This window comes from Apium graveolens, chromosome 7 (genome assembly GCF_009905375.1).
Source record: "Apium graveolens cultivar Ventura chromosome 7, ASM990537v1, whole genome shotgun sequence".
NCBI lineage: Eukaryota > Viridiplantae > Streptophyta > Magnoliopsida > Apiales > Apiaceae > Apium > Apium graveolens.
This window is the reverse complement of record NC_133653.1, coordinates 55,124,362-55,149,053: the sequence shown is the minus strand read 5'-3', so window position 1 is coordinate 55,149,053 and position 24,692 is coordinate 55,124,362. Positions and strand designations below refer to the sequence as shown.

The 24,692-nt window shown below is 38.5% G+C and overlaps 1 non-coding gene across 1 annotated transcript; it reads right to left on the bottom strand.

Moving 5' to 3' along the window:
• Positions 1-3,233: 3,233 nt before the first annotated feature.
• Positions 3,234-3,340, bottom strand: LOC141675490 (small nucleolar RNA R71). The gene has a single exon (XR_012556140.1). It is a non-coding gene; the product is annotated as a small nucleolar RNA R71 (small nucleolar RNA).
• Between the last annotated feature and the right edge of the window lie 21,352 nt (positions 3,341-24,692).

Sequence of the window (24,692 nt, the reverse complement as noted above, 5' to 3'; positions counted from 1 at the left end):
CATTCACACTTATATATTTATTCGAGTTAGAACATCTTTATTTCAAGAAAAAGTTTCAAGAATTCCATTCAACCCCCCTTCTGTAATTCTTGTCATATTGTTAAGGGACTAATAGAATTTGACAAGCTGGAAATCGAAATTCGTGTTCCCAACGAATCTACTGAAGCTATCTACGCTATGACTTTTCAACCGGAGTTATTAGAAAAGATTCGCCGCTGTCAAGAAGAAGTGATGAGTTAAGATGATGACTTAACTGGAGAAGAAATCACAACTAAGAAGGATAACGAAGGAATCCTACGCTTTGCATCAAGAATCCGGATTCCTAACGTGGCAGAACTGAAAGAAGAAATATTGCGAGATGCGCACAGTTCGAATTATTCCATTCATCCCGGGAGTACAAAAATGTACCGCGATCTGAAGGAAAACTTTTGGTGGCCAAATATGAAGAAGGAGATAGCGGAATGGGTAAGTAAATGCTACACATGTCAGCGAGTTAAAGCGGAACATCAACGTCCGAGCGGATTACTACAACCATTAGATATTCCAGAATGGAAATGGGAACATCTAGTGATGGATTTTATGGTAGGACTACCAAGAACTAAAGCAAATCATGATGCGATATGGGTAATCATTGACAGACTAATGAAGTCGACACATTTTCTACCGATTAATGAAAGATTTTCGCTCGACAAGCTAGTGCACCTGTATCTCAAGGAAATTGTGATGCGACATGGAGTTCCAATATCTATCGTGTCTAATCGAGATCCCCGTTTCAATTCAAGATATCGCCATGGAAAGGATTAACCAGATTTGGCAACAAGGGTAAATTGAAATCACGATACGTCGGACCGTTTGAACTTTTGAAGAAACTGGGAAAAGTTGCGTACGAATTAGCTATACCACCTCATATGCAACATATTCACAATATGTTTCACGTGTCGTTGCTTAAGCGATATAATTCTGATTCTAGGCATGTAATCGAGTATGAACCGGTAGATATCCAACCTGATTTGTCTTTTGTAGAATAGCCGATAAGAATTTTAGATCGGCGAGAGAAAGTATTGAGAAATAAGTCTGTATCTTTAGTGCGAGTTTTGTGGAGAAACCTGATAAGTGGCATTTTATACCACTTAGAACGTCTTAAAATGGCTTAAATTGGTGTCTTGAAATCAAGTATTTTGTGTATTTGATGCGTTTTTCTAGTGTTTATGCATTTCAGGGTATTAGTTGCATTTCGGAGAAGGAATCATCAAGAATAAGCCTTGGCAAGTGTTCACCATTGCGAGAGGAAAAGAACGGGCAGATTACGGCGAAGAAACGGAGCAAACCTGGAAATTTTCCAGTAGGGTCCTGCGCGCCCGCGCAGCAATGCTGAGCGGCCGCGCAGCAGCCTTGCGCGCCCGCGCAGAAATGCTGAGCGGCCGCGCAGGGTCGGGGAAAAAGATATATTATTTTAGACTTCTACTTCTGTTTGGCTTCCAACTTCTATGTAATCTGAGTTTTATGGGACTATTATATAGGTAGATTTGAGACGTTTTTCATAGAAAATTAAGAGGAGATTATGTTTTAGATTGTGTTTTGCAAGAAGCGAAGGAGATAAGGAAGAAGACCGATTTAGCACACAGCAGCGAAGAGGAAGCATATATTCTTGTGATTCTTGTTTCGTTGTAACGTTGGATGCTAGTTTTCTTGCTTTGACTTATTTACTCTTGTGACGTACTCTGTTTTAATATAATCAGTTTAGTTGTTATTTTCTTGTGTTTGTTTATCATGATTTCATATGAACCCATGATGGCGATAAGTTCTATTATGGGCTAATCGTGATCATGGGGTTGCAACGGATTTATTATGGAATTCTTTAGTTAATTGTTTAATACTTTAGTATGTGATGATTGCATGATATCTAGTATTGGTTGTGCGTATTCGTCTTATGTGCGTCGCGAACATATAAGATAGGGTGTTAATCTCTTGTGAAGCGACGGTGGATCTTGAGATTTAGAACTTGCCATGCTAGCATAGGTTCATGTACGTTGTGCATGATTAGTGGGTAACTCTAACAGTTTTATTTGCCCTATGTAATCAAAAAGGAATAACTTGTGCTTAAATCATTGTGTTGTCAATTTCTGTAGACATATAGGAACTCAACATAATTGATGACTATTCAACTTCTATCTTAATTGTGGATGTTTGGTAGAATGGTATTAGTACAATGAAAGTTGGCTTTTATCAGTTTCGTGTTATTCGATTAATAACATCACTGTCAATGCTAAAGGTAATAACTATGGCTATAGAAGGAAGTAATAATGAAGTTGTGATCTCATGAGTGTTTTATTATTGATAAATTGAAGTGTTAGTTAAGTGGTTAATTAAGTAGTTAATTATAGTTAATATTTAATCAACAATTTTAAGTGTTATCTTAACATTGAGAAGTAATCATACATTGGTGAGTGAGTTTAATTAGACAATAAATTAGTCTGAGTCTCTGAGGGAACGAACTAGAAAGTATTCTATATTACTTGCGAACGCGTATACTTGTGTGAATATTAGTGCGTGATTTCGCCCTAACAAGTTTTTGGCGCCGCTGCCGGGGACTCGGCGTATTTGTTTAGTTTATGTACTTACCATCATTGGTCATTAGGACTCAGTGATTAGGATGTAGTAGTTAATTACTCTTTTCGGTTGTGTTTCAGGTACTTTAGCAAACGTTTATGCAAACTCGTTCTCGTGCTCGCAAAAGGACCTTAGATACAGCTGAGGAGAAAGACGAAGTTCTTGATACACCGGAGAAGTTAGATTTTGAGGATTCGGATTCAGGAACTGAGCAGAAAGAACCAGTAAACATGGGAGATCGTATTGTTCAAGCTGATCCAGCTCTTATGGATTTTTCTCGGCCTAAAATTGATGACATTCAGTCAAGCATCCTTCATCCGGCTATTCAAGCTAACACCTTTGAGATCAAGCCGGGCACTATTCAGATGGTGCAGAATTCTGTTTCTTTTGGAGGAGCGGCAACTGAAGACCCCAACATGCACATAAGGAATTTTGTCGAGATCTGCAGCACTTTTAAGTATAATGGCGTGACTAATGAGGCTATCAAGTTGAGGCTTTTCCCATTCTCACTGAGGGATAAGGCTAAAGACTGGTTACATTCTGAACCAGCTGGGTCCATCACTACGTGGCAAGATCTTGCGCAAAAGTTTCTGGTGAAGTTTTATCCAATGGCAAAGACTGCTGCTATGAGGAGTGCTCTTACTCAATTTGCGCAGCAACCTACAGAATCTATGTGCGAGGCTTGGGAACGCTACAAGGAAATGTTGAGAAAATGTCCACATCATGGAATGCCGGATTGGATGGTAATCACTGGTTTTTATAATGGTTTGGGGGCCCAATCTCGGCCCATGCTCGATGCAGCAGCTGGAGGCGCCTTATGGGCTAAAAGCTATACTGAGGCGTATAATCTTATCGAGACGATGGCTGCAAATGAGCATCAAAACCCAACTCAGAGGATGACGTCAGGCAAGGTAGAAGGTATTCTGGAAGTTGATGTAGCCACCGCTATTGCAGCCCAGCTCCAAGCGCTATCAATGAAGGTTGATTCTCTGGCTACGTATGGAGTTAATCAAATAGCTATGGTTTGTGAGCTTTGTGCAGGTTCTCATGCTACGGATCAGTGTTCTCTTGTCAATGAATCTGTTCCGTATGTGAATAATTATCAGCGACAACAGCAGCCTGTGCCAGCGACTTATCATCCTAACAACAGAAATCATCCAAATTTCAGCTGGGGAAATAATCAGAATGCTATTCAGCCACCATATCAGCAAGGAGTAAGTAAACAGTTTAACCCACCTGGATTCCAGCAACCACAGCAGTATGCTACAAGACAATCATATCCTCAACAGGGAAGTGCAGCTGCACCTACTAGTGCTGATTTTGAGGAACTTAAGCTGTTGTGCAAGAGTCAGGCGGTTTCTATCAAGACCTTGGAAAATCAAATCGGTCAATTAGCCAATGCAGTGCTCAATCGTCAACCTGGCACTCTTCCCAGTGACACGGAAGTACCAGGCAGGAAGGAAGCCAAAGAGCAAGTCAAGGCTATTACCTTAAGGTCTGGAAAAGTAGCTGATGCTGAAAAGGCAAAAGAAGTCGAAGCTGAAGTTAGGGATGAAGAATCTAAGTAAAAGGAGAAAGCGGCGGAACCAAGGAAGACTACTGTTGAACACACTCTGCCTGAGGCTAATACAGGGGAGAAACAGCTCTATCCTCCACCACCTTTTCCTAAGAGATTGCAGCAACAAAAGCTGGATAGACAGTTCGGGAAGTTTCTGGAGGTGTTCAAGAAACTTCACATCAATATACCTTTCGCTGAGGCTCTGGAACAAATGCCTAGATATGCGAAGTTTATGAAGACTATTCTTTCAAGGAAGGTGAAACTGGATGACCTTGAAACTGTTGCTCTCACGGAAGAATGCAGCGCGATTCTGCAACAAAAGTTACCACCAAAACTGAAAGATCCAGGAAGCTTCACCATTCCTTGCACCATTGGCAATCTAACTTTTGAAAAGTGCCTTTGTGATTTGGGAGCAAGCATTAATCTGATGCCGTTGTCGATCTTTAAAAAACTGGATCTGCCTGATCCAAAACCCACATACATGTCGCTACAATTGGCGGACCGTTCCATTACTTACCCAAGGGGCATAGTTGAGGATGTGCTCGTCAAGGTGGATAAGCTCTTCTTTCCTGCTGATTTTGTTATTCTGGATTTTGAGGAAGATAAGAAGATTCCCATAATCTTGGGGAGGCCTTTCTTGGCTACTGGTCGTACCTTGATAGATGTGCAAAAAGGGGAACTTACTATGCGGGTCCAAGATCAGGATGTGACCTTCAACGTATTCAAGGCAATGAAATTCCCTATAGAAGATGAGGAGTGCTTAAAAGTGGATGTGATTGATTCTGCGGTTATGTCGGAACTCGATCACATGCTAATGTCTGATGCATTGGAAAAGGCCTTAGTGGGGGAATTTGACAGTGATGATGAAGATAGCAACGAGCAATTACAATATCTGAACGCTTCTCCCTGGAAGCGAAAGCTGGATATACCATTTGAATCTCTTGGTACTTCTGACCTCAAGAACGCTGAAGGGAAGCTCAAACCATCAATAGAGGAAGCGCCTACCTTAGAGCTCAAACCATTACCTGAACACTTGAGGTATGCTTTTTTAGGTGATTCATCTATGTTACCTGTTATTATTTCAGCTGACCTTTCAGGTAGTGAGGAAGATAAGCTCTTAAGGATTTTGAGAGAATTCAAATCGGCTATAGGATGGACCATAGCAGACATCAAGGGGATAAGTCCTTCATATTGTATGCATAAAATTCTGCTAGAGGAAGGAAGTAAGCCAACTGTGGAACAGCAACGAAGACTGAATCCCATCATGAAGGAGGTGGTGAAGAAAGAAATTCTAAAATGGCTAGATGCAGGCATCATTTATCCTATTTCTGACAGCTCGTGGGTGAGCCCTGTACAATGTGTTCCTAAGAAAGAAGGTATCACTGTGGTCGCAAATGAAAAGAATGAGCTCATCCCTACTCGAACAGTTACAGGATGGAGAGTATGCATGGATTATAGGAAATTGAACAAAGCCACAAGAAAGGATCACTTCCCTCTCCCATTCATTGATCAAATGCTTGACAGATTGGCGGGACATGAGTATTTTTGTCTTCTGGATGGTTATTCCGGGTATAATCAGATTTGTATTGCACCAGAGGATCAGGAAAAGACTACCTTCACTTGTCCATTTGGCACATTTGTTTTTCGTAGAGTTTCGTTTGGGTTATGCGGCGCCCCGGCCACCTTTCAGAGATGTATGATGGCTATATTTTCTGACATGATTGGAAATAACGTCGAAGTGTTCATGGATGACTTCTCCGTCTTTGGACACCCCTATGATGAATGTTTGAATAATCTGTGCGCCGTACTCAAAAGATGCGTGGAAACTAATTTGGTGCTTAATTGGGAGAAATGTCATTTTATGGTGCGTGAAGGCATTATCCTTGGGCATAAGGTCTCTAGCAAAGGTCTGGAGGTGGACAAGGCCAAGGTGGGAGTCATTGAAAATCTTCCCCCACCTAATTCGGTGAAAGGAATCTGTAGTTTTCTCGGTCATGCGGGTTTTTATCGGCGATTCATCAAGGACTTTTCAAAGATATCTAAGCCGTTGTGCAATTTACTTGAGAAAGATGTGACTTTTAAATTTGATGATGAATGTTTGGCAGCATTCGAAACTCTCAAGGAGAGTTTGATCACGGCATCAGTTATTACAGCACCGGATTGGACAGAACCGTTTGAGATGATGAGTGATGCGAGTGATTATGCGGTAGGTGCAGTTCTGGGACAGCGCAAGAAAAATCTCTTCCATGTGGTCTACTATGCGAGTAAAACTTTAAATGGGGCCCAATTGAACTACACCACTACTGAGAAGGAGCTTTTGGCTATAGTCTTTGGCTTTGAGAAATTTCGATCTTATCTGCTTGGTACGAAAGTGACAGTATTCACTGATCATGCAGCTATTCGCTATCTGGTTTCTAAGAAGGATTCGAAGCCGAGACTCATTCGTTGGGTGCTTTTACTTCAAGAATTTGAGTTAGAGATCAAAGATAGAAAAGGTACTGAGAATCAAGTAGCTGACCATCTCTCTAGGTTGGAGAATCCCGATTCTACTTCACAAGATAGAACGTTAATCAATGAATCTTTTCCGGATGAGCAGTTGTTTGCAATTCAGGAGGAAGAACCATGGTTTGCAGATATTGTAAACTATCTTGTCAGCAATATAATGCCTCCTAATTTGACATCCGCGCAAAAGAAGAAGTTTCTGCATGAGGTGAAGTGGTATATGTGGGATGAACCATATTTGTTTAGACAGGGAGCTGACCAGATCATCAGGAGATGTATCCCGTTCTGTGAGACGGAGGGGATATTACGAGACTGCCATTCCACGGTTTATGGTGGACACTATGGAGGTGAGAAGACGGAAGCTCGTATTCTGCAAGCAGGTTTTTTCTGGCCTACCTTGTTCAAGGATGCTCATCAGTTTGTTTTAAGGTGTGATCGTTGCCAAAGAGTGGGAAATTTGTCAAGGAAGGATGAGATGCCATTAAATGTGATGCTTGAAGTCGAGGTCTTTGATGTATGGGGAATCGATTTCATGGGGCCTTTTATCTCGTCTTGCAATAATCAGTACATCTTGCTGGCAGTCGATTATGTCTCAAAATGGGTCGAAGTTAAAGCTTTACCGATAAATGATGCAAAGGCAGTGCTAAATTTTCTTCATAAGCAAATTTTCTGCAAGCAGGTTTTTACTGGCCTACCTTGTTCAAGGATGCTCATCAGTTTGTTTTAAGGTGTGATCGTTGCCAAAGAGTGGGAAATTTGTCAAGGAAGGATGAGATGCCATTAAATGTGATGCTTGAAGTCGAGGTCTTTGATGTATGGGGAATCGATTTCATGGGGCCTTTTATCTCGTCTTGCAATAATCAGTACATCTTGCTGGCAGTCGATTATGTCTCAAAATGGGTCGAAGTTAAAGCTTTACCGACAAATGATGCAAAGGCAGTGCTAAATTTTCTTCATAAGCAAATTTTCACAAGGTTTGGAACACCTCGGGTAATCATAAGTGATGAAGGATCGCATTTTTGCAACCGTAAGTTCACTTCTATGATGCAACGTTATAATGTGAATCATCGAGTAGCTACTGCCTATCATCCGCAAACAAATGGTCAAGCGGAAGTGTCTAACAGAGAGATAAAGCGCATTCTAGAGAAGGTTGTTTGTCCGTCAAGGAAGGATTGGTCTTTAACGCTCGATGAAGCTGTTTGGGCTTACAGAACAGCATACAAAACTCCACTTGGGATGTCACCGTTTCAGTTGGTGTACGGTAAGGGATGTCATCTACCGGCGGAGCTTGAGCATAAGGCCTACTGGGCATTGAAGAAATTGAACCTGGATTTAGATGCAGCTGGTAAGAAAAGAATGCTTCAGCTTAATGAACTTGATGAATTTCGACTTCAAGCGTACGAGAATAACAAAATGTATAAGGAAAAGGTGAAGAGGTGGCACGATAGGAAGCTACATCCTAAGTTATTTGTGCCAGGGCAACAAGTTCTGTTATTCAACTCTCGGCTCCGACTTTTTCCTGGGAAGTTGAAATCAAGGTGGTCTGGACCTTTTATTGTCAAAACTGTGTTTCCACATGGAGCGGTGGAAATTTTTGAGAATGATTCGGACCAAGCATTCAAGGTTAACGGTCAGCGGTTGAAGCACTACTATGGGGACATGGCAAACCGAGAGGTGGTTAGTGCCATGTTGTTGACTACGTGAGAAAGGTACGGAACGTCAAGCTAATGACGAAAAAGAAGCGCTGCGTGGGAGGCAACCAATGAATTGTTGTTACAGGAACCCTTAGAAGTTAATAACCTATCCAAAAACACAAAAAAATCAGAAAACAGGGGCTGAAAAAAAAAAATTCCAGAGACCCTCTACGCGCCCGCGCAGCTATGCTGAGCGGCCGCGCAGCTTGCTGCGCGCCCGCGCAGAAATGCTGAGCGGCCGCGCAGGGGTCGAGTTCCAGAAAAAAAATTTACAGTTCAGAAAAAAAACAAAAAAAAAACAAAAACACAAAAAACCCATTACAGCCCATAAACCCACGAATTCTTTTCCCATTACCCCATGATTTTATCCCTCAACCCCACTCCTAATCTAATTTAACCTACTCCACACCCTATATATACATACACCTATCCTACATATCTCCCACAACTTCCTACACTTAAACCCTCTCATAAACATCAAAAAAATCAGTTCTTACACACTTTTCTTCACAAATCAATGGCACCCAAGAGAGCACGCACTATTGACAGCAGCAGCACAGTTCCTACTGCTGATTCATCAAGGGGTACTGCTGCGAGGCCTCGGTTAACTGACAGAGCCGCGGAGGAGGAGTACACTAGGCTGTTGGGGAAGCCGATTCTGAAGGAGAGGGGGTTTTTACCATCAGGGAGGGATGGTGAGTTGTTGCCCATGATTGCAGAGAAGGGGTGGATAGCTTTTTGTGAGTCACCCGAAGCAGTACCGATGAGTGTTGTTCGCTAGTTCTACGCGAACGCGAAGGCTGAAAAGAATGGGTTTTCTGTAGTTCGTGGGCTGACGGTTGATTATCATCCTGCGGCGATTCGCCGTGTGATTGGACAGCGAGAGAGGAAGCCCGAGGAGGAGAACTGGAATGAAAAGACTGCTGAGGACTTTGACTTGGATTTGATTTGTGCGACTCTCTGTCGACCGGGCACAGTTTGGAACCGCAGTCCAGCCAATAATGAGTATCATCACTTTCCGGCGATCGCCATGAATAGGTATACCCGTGCATGGAATGCATTTATATGTGCTAATATTTTGCCTTCTTCACATGCACACGAGGTCACAGTTGAGAGAGCACAGTTGTTGTGGGGAATTCTGAATGAGGAATACTATGTGGACCTTGGTGAGTTTATCTACCAAGGAATTCTGAAGTTTTTGAGGGGAGCAAAGCATATGAACATCCCTTATGCATCCACGGTTACAAAGCTATGCCGAGCAGTAGGAGTGAACTGGCCGGCTCATGAGCAGTTGCAGTTGCCAGTAGCTCCGATAGATTCTGGCACTCTGAATGGGATGCAGGAGTGGACCGGTGGTGAGCCTGAGGAGCATGGGCTGGGTTATCGTCTTCCAGGAGGGCGTCCAGCACGAGGTGCTACTATGGCCAGGCCAGGGCGTGGTGAGGCTATTTCTTCGAGAGCTCAGGAGGGTGCTGGGATGGGTGATGCCCAGTATAGGAGGCTTTCACGGCGGATGGATGCCATGTATGAGACGCAGAGCAGGTTTGCTCAGGAGCTCACTCTTGCGTTAGGGACTGCTTTTCGAGGCCTTGGAGCTGATATCCAGTGGCCAGTTTTTGGTGAGGACTCTGCATACCCGCCGCCTGATACTCCACCCACTGAGGGTGATGATGATGATGACTCCGAGTAGGTATACCCTGTGTTCCTTTCTACTACCTTCACTGGGGACAGTGAAGATTTTAAGTTTGGGGGTGGTAGTTAAGGAATATTTTGTGTGTGTCATATAGCTGCATATTCATGATAGTTAGTTCATATAGTTGCATAATTTTTGCCATATAGTTTTTTTTATATATATATAGCTTTATTTGTTTGTCATATCATATAGCTCATGCATATACCATGATCCCTTTTGCAATGATTTATCGACTGAATTGTGATATTGATGCGAGTGTAGTGATAGCATTAAAGTGATATTAAGTTGTGTAGGTTGATATGCATGCTAGAAGCACTTGTATTGTCACTAAGTCTTAGAGAATGCTTAAGGACTAGATTGTTGTTATGATCTGATTATTTTCGAGGATAATCTATTTATTATGCTTAGAATTTGATAATAGGTTCTTAGTGGTAAAGGCATGAAAAAGAAAAAAAATGGAGTAAAAATGGAATTTGTTGCTAGTTGTTGCTAGGCGTCAAATGGCTAGTAGCCGGCTCGCATGTTATGCGAGTAGTCTAGGGTTGAGCAAGATGGAGCGAAACGCACTTGCTCAGAGTTATTAAAAAAAAAAAAAAAATTTTGCATAATTGATCAAGAGTGGGCTCTTTGGTATTCGAGTTATTAAGTTCTTAGGGGACTTTGTGCCTAGTGAGAGTCTGGGATCCGCTAACCTAACGCTCGTTACATGGATACCATTGTATAAGTCTTTTGTGGACCTCACTCATTGCATGGTCAAATAAGCATTTGAGTTGTAAATAAAAAGCACGATTCCGTAGTAAGCTCCAGAGTTCTTGTAGTGTTGTATATCACTTTGTGCCTAGAATTTTTATTCTTTGTATAATAGTAGGATTGTCTTGAGGATAGTCTAGTCATAGTAATTGGTCTAGTTCCAAAGCATATCTGTTAAGCATTTGCACACACCACGTTTTTGGCGGTATGTCCGTTTGCATGAGTTTATTGATCTTTAGTGTCTAACTGCATTCGTTGAGACGTGGCAATTTGGTTGGTTAATTGTAGTAAGGGGGATCGTTGCATTTTCATATAGATTGCATTCATGCATATTTTTATTTGTTTTTGAGTCTGTGACGCTTGAGGACAAGCATCGATTTAAGTTTGGGGGTGTGATAAGTGGCATTTTATACCACTTAGAACGTCTTAAAATGGCTTAAATTGGTGTCTTGAAATCAAGTATTTTGTGTATTTGATGCGTTTTTCTAGTGTTTATGCATTTCAGGGTATTAGTTGCATTTCGGAGAAGGAATCATCAAGAATAAGCCTTGGCATGTGTTCACCATTGCGAGAGGAAAAGAACGGGCAGATTACGGCGAAGAAACGGAGCAAACCTGGAAATTTTCTAGTAGGGTCCTGCGCGCCCGCGCAGCAATGCTGAGCGGCCGTGCAGCAGCCTTGCATGCCCGCGCAGAAATGCTGAGCGGCCGCGCAGGGTCGGGGAAAAAGATATATTATTTTAGACTTCTACTTCTGTTTGGCTTCCAACTTCTATGTAATCTGAGTTTTATGGGACTATTATATAGGTAGATTTGAGACGTTTTTCATAGAAAATTAAGAGGAGATTATGTTTTAGATTGTGTTTTGCAAGAAGCGAAGGAGATAAGGAAGAAGACCGATTTAGCACACAGCAGCGAAGAGGAAGCATATATTCTTGTAAATCTTGTTTCGTTGTAACGTTGGATGCTAGTTTTCTTGCTTTGACTTATTTACTCTTGTGACGTACTCTGTTTTAATATAATCAGTTTAGTTGTTATTTTCTTGTGTTTGTTTATCATGATTTCATATGAACCCATGATGGCGATAAGTTCTATTATGGGCTAATCGTGATCATGGGGTTGTAACGGATTTATTATGGAATTCTTTAGTTAATTGTTTAATACTTTAGTATATGATGATTGCATGATATCTAGTATTGGTTGTGCGTATTCGTCTTATGTGCGTCGCGAACATATAAGATAGGGTGTTAATCTCTTGTGAAGCGACGGTGGATCTTGAGATTTAGAACTTGCCATGCTAGCATAGGTTCATGTACATTGTGCATGATTAGTGGGTAACTCTAACAGTTTTATTTGCCCTATGTAATCAAAAAGGAATAACTTGTGCTTAAATCGTTGTGTTGTCAATTTCTGTAGACATATAGGAACTCAACATAATTGATGACTATTCAACTGCTATCTTAATTGTGGATGTTTGGTAGAATGGTATTAGTACAATGAAAGTTGGCTTTTATCAGTTTCGTGTTATTCGATTAATATCATCATTGTCACATGCTAAAGGTAATAACTATGGCTATAGAAGGAAGTAATAATGAAGTTGTGATCTCATGAGTGTTTTATTATTGATAAATTGAAGTGTTAGTTAAGTGGTTAATTAAGTAGTTAATTATAGTTAATATTTAATCAACAATTTTAAGTGTTATCTTAACATTGAGAAGTAATCATACATTGGTGAGTGAGTTTAATTAGACAATAAATTAGTCTGAGTCTCTGAGGGAACGAACTAGAAAGTATTCTATATTACTTGCGAACGCGTATACTTGCGTGAATATTAGTGCGTGATTTCGCCCTAACAAAACCCTATGGTTGAAAAATCAACCTGGGAATGTGAGAGTGAAATGTTAGAGAAATATCCTCAATTGTTTTCATACTGAGATTCTGAGGACAGAATCCTATTAAGGGGAAAGGATGTAACGTTTGGGAAATTTACGTTTGTGTTATATCATATTTATAATAAACTATGTGTGTTAATGTGTCATTTATGTGAAATTATCTGTCAAACCCTAATTGCTATATGTTACGTGCATTCTGTGTCGTTCCGGTATTTTTAAGATATTTTTCAGATATTTTATTTTTGCATTCATAACTTTCATTTCAAACATTTTACGACCCAAACCATGATTTTAAAGCTGGTATTTAATGGGCCTTATTTTTCAACAAACGGCTCTTACCATCGCATTATTCTAAACATCTAGGTATTTTATAAATTTTCTCGTTTTGCAAAAAATGAATTTTTCGGGCTCCATTGGGTGTTAAAAACCCCACAAAAATCATATTTTTATTTTTATAAAATTATAGGACTTTATTTATACCATTTCTTTGTATTTTTGCATTATTCACAATTTTTGGGAAATTTTGGCATATATATTGCATATATAAAATATTTATAAATTAAATTTTAATACTCAAAAATTATAAAATTAGGGGCTTATTAATTTTAAAAAGTGTAGAATTAGGGCCTTAATTTTAATTAGGAGTATTAATTTTACTACTATAATAGCCTAATTATTATTAATTAATTAATTAAAAATCAGAAAAATTCAGAAATTTCTCCAAATTTCCAGAATTAGGGTTCTTGAGTTCGTGGATTCAAGCAGCGATTTCATAGTGATTCTGTGCACCAAATCTTTCATGTGAGTACTCAAAACGATCCTCTTGATCTCTACTTTCTATTCGTATAATCAATTTCATGTTTTATAGCTTCAAATTTCAATTCGATTTTTAGGGTTCTTGAACTAATTTGGGTATATGCAAATCGTTGTGTTTTGGTTGCTGAGAGTTATATGAATAGATTGCCCAGGTTGTGTAGATAATTTTACGTATTTTTATTGATTTTCTATTCCCGGAATTGTGATTTACGATTTGTAAATAATTGTAATAAATTGTAATTAATCCTAATAATTAAGGATTAATTATTTTAAATACAATAATTATTAAATAATTATTCAAAAATATAATTAAGGATTATTTAATTATAATTAATTATTTATAATTAATTATTAATTAATTAATCTTGTTTAATTCATAATAATTAAACCGTTAGTCCAATTCAAACGAAACGAAAGCCCTTTGACTCAGAAAAATGAAATAATTTCATTAAAAATAATATTAAAGCCTAATTTCTTCTAGAAATTAGTTGACTTTGTTATTTGTTTGATTATCAGTCGAGTTGAGTGTCGAGACGAGTCCGAAAAATTCCGAAAAATAGGAAACGAGTCAGATAATGATCAGTTGAGCGATCAGCGAGTCGATTTTGATTCTAAAAATTATTTTTAACTATAAAAATGATTATGTGCTTATGTGTATTATGTGGTTAATCGAGGCCTACTTGTTAATATATAATATACTAGTCAGTCATAAGCGCATGGGTAGACGATAGGAACGATGTGAAGTCAATTCAAGATGCAATTGAAGTACGAAATGACTAAACCAGTCTATTTCTATAACAGAAGCTAAGCCAGCAAGGCAGGTTGAGACGGTGAGAGACGTAGGTGACATATTTGCAGTGAGTCACGCAGAAGACAAGCTTTTCCCCTATTCTACTTTCAGAATAGTGATATTTCTTCAGATTCTTATCACGCTTACACTCTTTTGATTCTCTTGTTCATATTTCATTTCGATTCTTGATTTCTCCTTTTCATTTGAATTCATTGTTCATATTCCAATTGTTACTCACAAATATTGATGTATTCTGGTGATTAGAATATGTCAAAGCATACTGATTGTTCCGGTTGCTATTCCATGGACTAGATAATGATACTTTGGAGATTAAGTTTACTTAATCCTAAGGATCGGGACATAACCGGATCCTTGAGATGGGCCGTAGTGCCTCGGTGCCCAACGGGATCTATATAGTGGGATATAGATCTGCACTATATCCTGGCTGATCAGCAGGATATAGATGCGAACTTGTGTCCAGTTTAGTTCATTTGTATTCGCCAGTAATGGCCTTCTTTCTATTCTCGCGGGGTTATATCTTTGCAGATATACCCAGGTTACCGTTTCACTTAAACTATTTAACACTGTTTATATTTTACGGACTTGTTGAGCAATTTTTGGCTCACCCTTTTTATTGTTATTCACCTTATTGTTTTCAGTTAAGAAGGAATATGAAACTCATCAGGACTCGAGTGGTAAAGAAGCGGGCCAAGCCTCGGATCCTCTCATACCCAAGATGTTGATCCCAATCCAAGAAGAAAGCTTTGAGTTGCCCGAACAGGTGGAGTGTAGATAGTTAGTGTGCGTGTTTGAATAAAAGATTAAATTACTTTAAAACTGGTTAGACAATGGTTTGTAATAAAGATAGCTTGTAAGATTTTAAATTTGGTTTGTAATAAAGTAGTTAGTGGTTCTTGTTTTCATACTTCAACCTAAAAAGATCTTGGTTAGTGTTAAAGGGGTTTAGAATCATTTCTTTATTATTTGTTAATCAGATTGTACAGTTTGGTGATTAGGTAGTAACCCCCAGACTTATGCCCCGGGTCTGGAGGGCGTTACACTATTTCTTCCAGCTTGGAAAAAGTGAGTGAGTGGAGTCCCACCTTAATAGGTGAAGGTGAGGGTGTGAGGGTTGGAAGCCAAGGGGGGCCCTTGATGCAAAAACAGAGAGAACACGAGAGAAAGGCAGGTACATGAAAGATAAGGATGTAAACCATTGCTAGTGATTCAATGAATGCCAGTGATGTAGAAAAATAGAAACTGTTTCAGCAAGAATATCAAGCTTTCATAGATTATATCTCTTTGGATGCTGAGACATTTACTCATCCTGTTACAGCATATCAACTTTTGGCTGGACAGGGCAATGAGGAGGCTGAGAAGCTACTCAACTTGGTGCACACTACTGCTTCTATGTAAAGGGCTAAGGATGCTATCACAGCCATGCCACACACAGCAAGTGATGACGTTGATTATGGAACTGGTGGTTCTGGGGATCTATTTGGGGATGAAAATGATGATGAAGGGGGAGAATCAGGCCCAAGATCAAGATCAAACATGCCATCTTGGGTATTTTCCAAGATATGTGATGAGCACCCTTTCAAATCCACTCTATCTCATATCATTCAACAAACTCAGACAGCTCTTCAAACTACTACAAATGCCAACACCAAGAGACTTCTACAAGCACACTTAAACTCTCTCCAACTACATCAAATTCAATATCTCAAACAAACTATGGATGTCACTGAGTTGAAGACAGAAATTGATCAAGTCAAGAAGGATGTTACTGAAAGACTAGATGCTAAGTTTCCCAACACAACCATTCTTGACATCAACAGACAACTAAGGAAAAATTATGATCTAGCCAGCAAGGTGGACTCCTTGGACACAAGACTCAAAACCCTGGAAACTTCAATAACTGCAATCCATCTACATCAAGCCCAACAAACTCAGCTACTTCAAAAATTGGTGGCTGCACAGACCTCAACCTCCACTCAAATTGATGCTAACAAAAAGAGGGAGAAAGATATTATTCTAGCTAGTCAAGGGGAGTCCAAAAGTGAGGGGGAGCAAGTTCTCAAAATTCAAGTAAGCAAAGTAAGTGTTCCAGCAATTACTTTTCCAAAGCCACCAGTCTTGGACAGCATTGATCTGATCAAGATAGCAGCTGCTAAGTTGGAATCAAATGAGAAATATAAACAGCTTGATGTTGCAGCAGTTGAGAAAGAACTGGATGACAAATGGAAGAAGACTGGTGAAGAAATTCAAAAGAAGTTTGGTCCAATTGAGAAGAAAGACAAGATCTTTTCTCACTTCTCTCAATTGAGACAAATTTCAGCAAATGAAATGAGCCTAAGGAACTTAGAAAGGGGTCAACCCTCAACAATCAAGTCTCCAAAGGCCAGTGGGATTTTTAAGCCAAAAAGAAATTATCCAAAAATCTCAGACAAAAATCCACTAGACCTATCATATGAAACACCTAGGCCAGATGAAAAGAAGCTGCTTGGAAGGTCCCTAGCTTTCTTCAAAGATCTTAAAGACTCAGTGTTAAAGAAAAGGATTGCTAAAATCTACATAAATGGTAAACTGATCTGTGTAGTGGCTGGACATCCACAATTTGCAGAGGCTAAGAAAGAAGAAAATGTGAGGCTCAAAAAATAACAAAAGCAAGCTGCTTTAGATGCCAAGAACTAAGCTAAGAAGCCTGCAATCACATGTTAGGAATATGTTGTGAACTTGATGATAAATTAAACAAAACACCTTAGTAGATTTAACTTAGTGAATTTTGTAGCACTCGACGGATGACCAAATATAGTCCCGACGGATGATTCAATAGAGTCCTGACGGATGCTAATTTGACATCCATCGAGTGAGTAGCTTATGTAATAATAAGTATTGTAGCACATTTTTGTAAACAACTTTGTGTAGAATCTGTAGGAGCATATAAGTCATGTTGACTACTAGTAGATATGCAGAATAGGTTGATTAATTGTGAATATGAGATGTCTTGTAATTCTGTATAAATGAAATGGAGTCAAGAGATAAATAGTTACCCGACGGATGATCAACAAAGTTACCCGATGGATGATCTATAAAGCTACCCGACGGATGACAAGCATGTACCCGACGGATGATCAAATTCAAATATCTGTTGACAGTGACAACACAGTCACATGCGTTGGGTGTTTGCAAAAGGAATGTGGTAGCCTGTTAAGAAGGAATTTGAGAACAAATAAGCATTACCATTTCCATGCTATTATGAAGATATTCAAATATGCTGGAATAGAGTAGTGAAGTGGCATGGAGTTAGACTAGATATGTTTTGTTTTATTATCTTGTCTTATTGTCATGTAAATTTGGTGATATAACCAAGTATAGCAAGTACAACAATTATCGAACTAAGCACACACATTCTCAAAGAAACATTTTCAAGCTGTATTCTATAGCATTTCTCTGTAAGTTTAGTTGTTCATACTTGTAAGCAGCTGTGAGCTATTCAAGCTTCACAGGGTTCTCATTCGATATATAATATATATCTCTGGTGGATACTTTCAAATCCACCATAAAGTTTTAAAATCTTATGTTTTTATTACTTTATGTTTTGATTCATATAAATCATTTATTCCGCACTCTGCAAATCAAACACATATATATTATCAAGTAAGAACTGTTTTAAAATCTTGAAAGAGTAGCCAGAATTATATTCAATCCCCCCTTCTGTAATTCTTGTTGTATTGTTAGGAAATAACAATTGGTATCAGAGCAAGCTCTTGAATTACAAAGAGTGTAAAGATCACAACAAACAGCAAGAAGAACAAGAAGGATGTTGGAGTTAAAATTCCTTTTCTGGAAAAAGACAACTATCGCCACTGGAAGGTGAAGATGCACCTACATCTTCTTTCCCAAGATGAGGCCTATGTGGATTGCATAGAGAGAGGTCCTCATGTACCAATGAGAGCTGCAACTGGCAATGAGCCATCTGTTCCAAAACCAAGGCATGAATGGTCAGACCCTGATATTGAGCAAGTCAGGAAAGACAAGAAGGCCATGAATATATTGTTCAATGGAGTTGATGGTGATATGTTTGATAACATCATTAACTGCAAAATAGCCAAAGAGGTTTGGGTTACCATCCAAATTATTTGTGATGGTACTCAGCAAGTAAGGGAGAACAAGATGCAGCTGCTAATTCAGCAATATGAGCACTTCCATTGTGAAGACAGTGAGTCTCTCACTGATATTTTTAGTAGATTTCAAAAACTACTAAATGCTCTGAAGTTGCATGGAAGAGTCTATCAAACAAAAGACTCTAACCTCAAGTTCCTTAGATCTCTTCCAAAGGAGTGGAAACCAATGATAGTCTCATTGAGAAATTCTCAGGATTACAAGGAGTTCACTTTGGAGAGACTGTATGGCATTCTGAAAACTAATGAGCTTGAAATAGAGAAAGATGAGAGGATGGAGAAAGTAAGGAAGAAAGGAGGGTCCATAGCACTGGTAGCTGAGTTAGAGAATGAGAAAGAGATGAAGGTAGAAGCTGTTGAGTCTACATCAAAGGCATGTGAAAGCAAGGGCAAAGGGCTGGTAGCTGAAAATGAAGATCATTTGAGCCAAGATGATATGAATGATATTGATGAACATTTAGCATTCTTTTCCAGAAGATTTTCCTAGCTCAAGTTCAAAAAGAACTTTGGAGCAGCCAAGCCAAGAAGAAACATGGTGGATAAATCCAAATTCAAATGTTTCAAATGTGGCTTGGCTGGGCATTTTGCCAGTAAGTGTAGAAAGTCAGATTCTAGCAAGAAAAAATTTGAGCCTATTGATTATAAACAGAAATACTTTGAGTTGCTCAAGCAAAAGGAAAGGGCTTTTATTACACAAGAAAATGACTGGGCAGCTGATGGATTGGATGAAGATGAAGAAACAAGCTATGTCAACCTAGCCCTGATGGCCAAATCTGATGAAACAGAAACAAGTTATTCAAGTAATCAGGTAATCACCACTAACCTGGCACATTTATCTAAAGCTGAGTGTAATGATGCAATCAATGATATGTACACAGAATTATATCACTTGCGTGTTACACTTAAGTCCCTCACTAAGGAAAATGCTGAAATTAAAGAAAACAATTTGTTTTTATGTGAGAGGAATAATGTGCTAGAGTCTCAGTTTATTGAATTTGAAAAATTGAGAAATGAATGTAAGATTTCTAGGGATGAATTAACTGAGTCCTTGAAGAAAGAAGAGATTTTAAAGAAGCAGCTTGAACGAGAATAGGAAGTGATTAAAGCATGGAAATCATCTAGAGATGTCCATGCTCAAATTACTAAAGTTCAAGGTATTGAGTCCTTTTGTGATGCAGCCTGGAAAAAGAGTAAGGAGAAGCTGTAATCCAACTTGGTTGAAGGATTTTTGACATATGTGGACTCGATGGATGATGAGAATCATCCATCGGATAATCAAAAGGATTATTCGTCGAGTGATAAAGAGCCACATTCGTCGGCTGTGAGTAAACCTGTGAGTAAAGCTAAGCTTGCCAAGCTGAATGACAAAATATGGATCAGTTTCCAAAAACTTTGTTCCAGGAGAATCAAGTCAAGTGAAGAAAGAGAGGAAAGTTAATGTTGGTCATCTGTCCATCAAGCAATTGAATGACAGATTAGAAAAGACTGAGGTTAAAATAGAAACTAAAAAGAAAAACAATAGAAATGGGAAAGTATGAATTAACAAGCATAACAACTACAATCCTGATAAATATGCACCTAGAAAAATATGTGTTAAGTGTGGTAGTGTTAATCACATGTCTGTTAATTGCAAACTTGCCCTGCCTACTCCCATGTATGTGCCTCCCTCTTTTCCCAACATGACTGCCATGCCTATGAATGTTATGTCTACTCAGAATATGAATGCGCAATTTGCTAATATGCCATTTGCACCTAATCCTTATTATGCTGCATTTAGTATGCCACAAATGCCATTTAGCATGCCTTACTAGAATAACATGTTTGCAAACAGCATGCCCTTTCATGTTAACCAAAATGTGCATGATAATTATGTTCTAATGATTGGTTTCAAAGGTTAAACTCAAATGACTAAGGATGAATCAGAAATTCCCAAGTCAAATGAAATTAAACCTAAGAAACCAAAGAAGAAAGCTAACAAGGCAGGACTCAGGGAAACTTGGGTACCAAAATTAACTTGATTTGATTTTAATGTGTGCAGGGAAACAGAAAGAATCTTTGGTGCATGGATAGTGGTTGTTCAAGGCACATGACTGGAGATTCTACCCTACTCACAGAGTTCAAGGAAAGAGTTGGCCCAAGTATTACTTTTGGAGATGACAGCAAGGGTTATACTGTGGGATATGGCTTGATTTCAAAAGATAATGTCATCATTGAAGAGGTTGCCCTAGTGGATGGTCTCAAGCACAATTTGTTGAGTATCAGCCAGCTTTGTGATAAGGGCAATTCAGTAACCTTCAATTCAGAAGCCTGTGTTACGACAAATAAAAGAAGCAACAAAGTGGTTCTCACTGGAGTGAGAAAAGGAAATATGTATCTAGCTGACTTCAACTCATCTAATGCAGAATCCGTCACTTGTCTTCTCAGTAAAGCAAGTCAAGATGAAAGTTGGCTATGGCACAAGAAGTTGTCCCATCTAAACTTCAAGACCATGAATGAGCTTGTCAAGAAAGAACTGGTTAGAGGCATTCCTCAAGTGGAGTTTTCTAAGGATGGATTATGTGATGCCTACCAAAAAGGAAAGCAGATCAAAGCATCATTCAGAAAGAAGCTTGATTCAACAATTGAAGAACCTTTGCAATTGCTACACATGGATTTATTTGGACCAGTCAATGTGTTGTCCATATCAAGGAAAAGATTTTGCCTAGTAATTGTGGATGATTTCTCAAAGTTCTCTTGGACATATTTCCTAAAGTCTAAAGATGAAGCTAGTCAAATCATCATCAATCACATAAGGCAAGTCAACAATCATCCTGATTTTAAAGTCAGAAGAATCAAGAGTGACAATGGAACTGAGTTCAAGAATTCTGTGATGAGATCATTTTGTGAAGAGCATGAGATTATGCATGAGTTTTATGTAGCAAGAACTCCACAACAAAATGGAGTAGTGGAAATAAAGAACAGATCTCTTATTGAAGTTGCAAGGACAATGCTTGAAGAATCAAAGTTACCAATATATTTTTAGGCTGAAGCTGTGAATACTGCCTGCTACACTCAGAATATTTCTTTGGTTAATCAAGCAAAGTATATGACACCCTACCAATTGTTCAAGAACAAGAAACCAGCTCTAAATTTTCTTCATGTCTTTGGCTGCAAATGTTTTATCTTGAGGAATCAAACTGATCAACATGGGAAGTTTAATGCTAAAGTAGATGAAGGAATTTTTATTGGGTATGCTGTGGGAAAGGCATATAGGGTCTACAATCTAAGAACCAACATTGTTATGGAATTAATACATATTGTGTTTGATGACAAAAAGATTGAAGGAATGCAAGATGGAGATTTCCATGAAAGTCTCAAGTTTGATAATGTAGATATGGTTAATGATAACAGTGATGATGAAAGTGATCAAGAAATAGTGAATAAGGATAATGCAGAAAAATCTACAACTAATAAAGTACATAATTCAACATTTGTCGAGTTACAAAATGCTTCATCTATCGGGAGATAATCTGCCTTATCCGTCGGGAGATAGTCAGCTTCATAATTCGGGACACAAAGTACATCATCCGTCGGGTCATTAAGAGAAGCTGAAAGTCAGAATAGATCACTTACAAAAAGTTCCCATTTCTCAAATTAAAGATTCACAAACACAGGGGGAGTTTCTAATAATCAAAACTCAGTCACACATCAAGACAACAATGAGGCCTCTTCATCTAGAGCTAATCTACCTCAACAAAGAAAATGGACTAAAGATCACCCTTTTAAGCTCATCATTTGTGATGCATCTTCTAGAGTTCAAACAAGGAGAGCAACTCAAGAAGAATGTATATACAGTAGCTTCCTATCTAAGGAAGAACCAAAGAAGGTAGAAGAAGCTTTGTTGGATCCTGATTGGATTTTAGCTATGCAGGAGGAGCTAAACCAATTTGAAAGGAACAAGGTATGGAAGCTGGTACCCAAACCTAAAGGAAAGAATCCAATTGACACCAAGTGGGTATTCAGAAACAAGATGGATGAAAATGGCATAGTGGTCAGGAACAAAGCTAGATTGGTTGCTAAGGGCTACTGTTAACAAGAAGGAATATATTTTAATTAAACATTTGCTCCTGTTGCAAGACTTGAAGCCATCAGAATCTTCTTAGCCTATGCAGCCCATGCCAACTTCAAGGTCTATCAAATGGATGTCAAAAGTGCTTTTCTTAATGGAGATTTAGAGGAGGAAGTCTATGTTAGTCAACCTCCTGGTTTTGAAGATCCAAATTTTCCAGATTATGTATACTATCTTTTGAAGAAACTTTATGGATTGAAGCAACAGCCTGGTATGACACTTTATCAAAGTTTCTTTTGGAAAATCACTTCACAAGAGGTACTATTGATAAAACTTTATTTTTCAGAAATGTTAATGGCTCTAGTATACTTGTTCAAATTTATGTAGATGATATTATATTTGGCTCTACAGATGAAAAAGTTTGCAAAAAGTTTGCCAAATTAATGCAAAGTAACTATGAAATGAGCATGATGGGAGAACTAACTTACTTTCTTGGTTTACAAGTTAAGCAAGTTAGTGATGCAAAGTAACTATGAAATGAGCATGCGGTATACGTCGTTAATTCAAAAACAGCAACTTGCCCACGGATCCACGGTCATAATCCTTCTTGAAACCTTTGGACTCGTTTTTCTTCAGTATCAACTTGTTCTGGGATAAACCTAGCCAACTCAGTAAATCTGGCTTCATACTCCATCACGGACATACTTCCCTGCTTCAATTCCAAAAACTTAATCTGTATTTGATTCCTCACATAGCTAGAAAAATGTTTTTCTAAGAACAGCTCTTTAAACCTATCCCATACAATAACATCTTCACTTTCTAAAGCCTTCTTAGATTCCCACCAATAATTTTCTTCTCCTTTCAAAATGTAACTAGCAAAGCCAGTTTTCTGGTCTTCACCTACCTTCACTAGCGCAAATGCTTTCTCTATTTCTTTCAACCAAGTGGTAGCCTTAATAGGATCAGCTGACCCATAAAATTCTGGAGGTTTAACTGACTGAAACTGTTTGAAAGTAACAATAGGTATAGCTGGTGGCATCTGGGGCTCAGGACAAGGTGGCTGTTATAACATTTGTTGTTGAATCTGCTGTTGTTGTTGCTGCATCTGTTGTTGCATCATTACCATTTGTTGTTGCATCAGATTGAACATTTGGTTCATGGTATCATTGGTCTGTTCTTCGGAGTTGCTGTTAGAAGTCTCAGTCCTAGTCTTTCTCTTGGGTGCCATTTACTGATAATAAAACAAGTGATATCTTTTTAACAGTTTATTAAACAATTGACAATAAGTAAGAAAACAATTTATCCTGTATTAAAAAAATTTGGATAATAGTTCGGAAAAAGAAAAATAGTTTGCTTAATATAAGAACAGGAAGTATAAACAGTTTACGTTAATATAAAGACAGGAAATGTAAACAATTAAATGAAATGTTTGTTCTTCTCTCTTTTTTTCGACAGAATTTAAAGTACGAAAAGCTGTAAAACAATAAAGTAAAGGTAAATGCTGTAAAACTGTAAAGACTGAAATTTAAATAAAATAAAATTTAAAAAAGTTCATTTTATATATAACACCAGCTCCAGGTGTGAATGCTTGATACAAAAAGTCTCGCTCTGCTAGTCATGGCTACTGCTACTGGTCAAACTAACTACTACAAGTCAAGCTGCTACTACACACCTACACACTATACTAGCTGCATCTATGTACATCTATCATCTCCACTACATCAGTCCCCTGGTAGTCAAGCTGCTACTACACACCTACACACTATACTAGCTGCATCTATATACATCTATCATCTCCACTACATCACTACATCTTCGAGAATTTAGCATATAACTTCTTTTTCCTTAAAATCTCCAAAGTCGTTCTCACATGTTCCGCATGATCCTCTTCCGTCTTTGAATAGATTAAAATATCATCTATAAACACAATAACAAACTTATCTAAATACTCCTTAAAAATTTTGTTCATCAGGTCCATAAACGATGTCGGGGCATTGGTCAATCCAAAAGACATCACTAAAAACTCGTAATGTCCATACCTTGTTCTGAAAGCTGTCTTTGGTATATCTTTTGGCTTGATCTTTAGTTGATGATATCCTGATCTTAAATCAATTTTGGAGAAATACTTGGCTCCCTTCAACTGGTCGAACAGATCG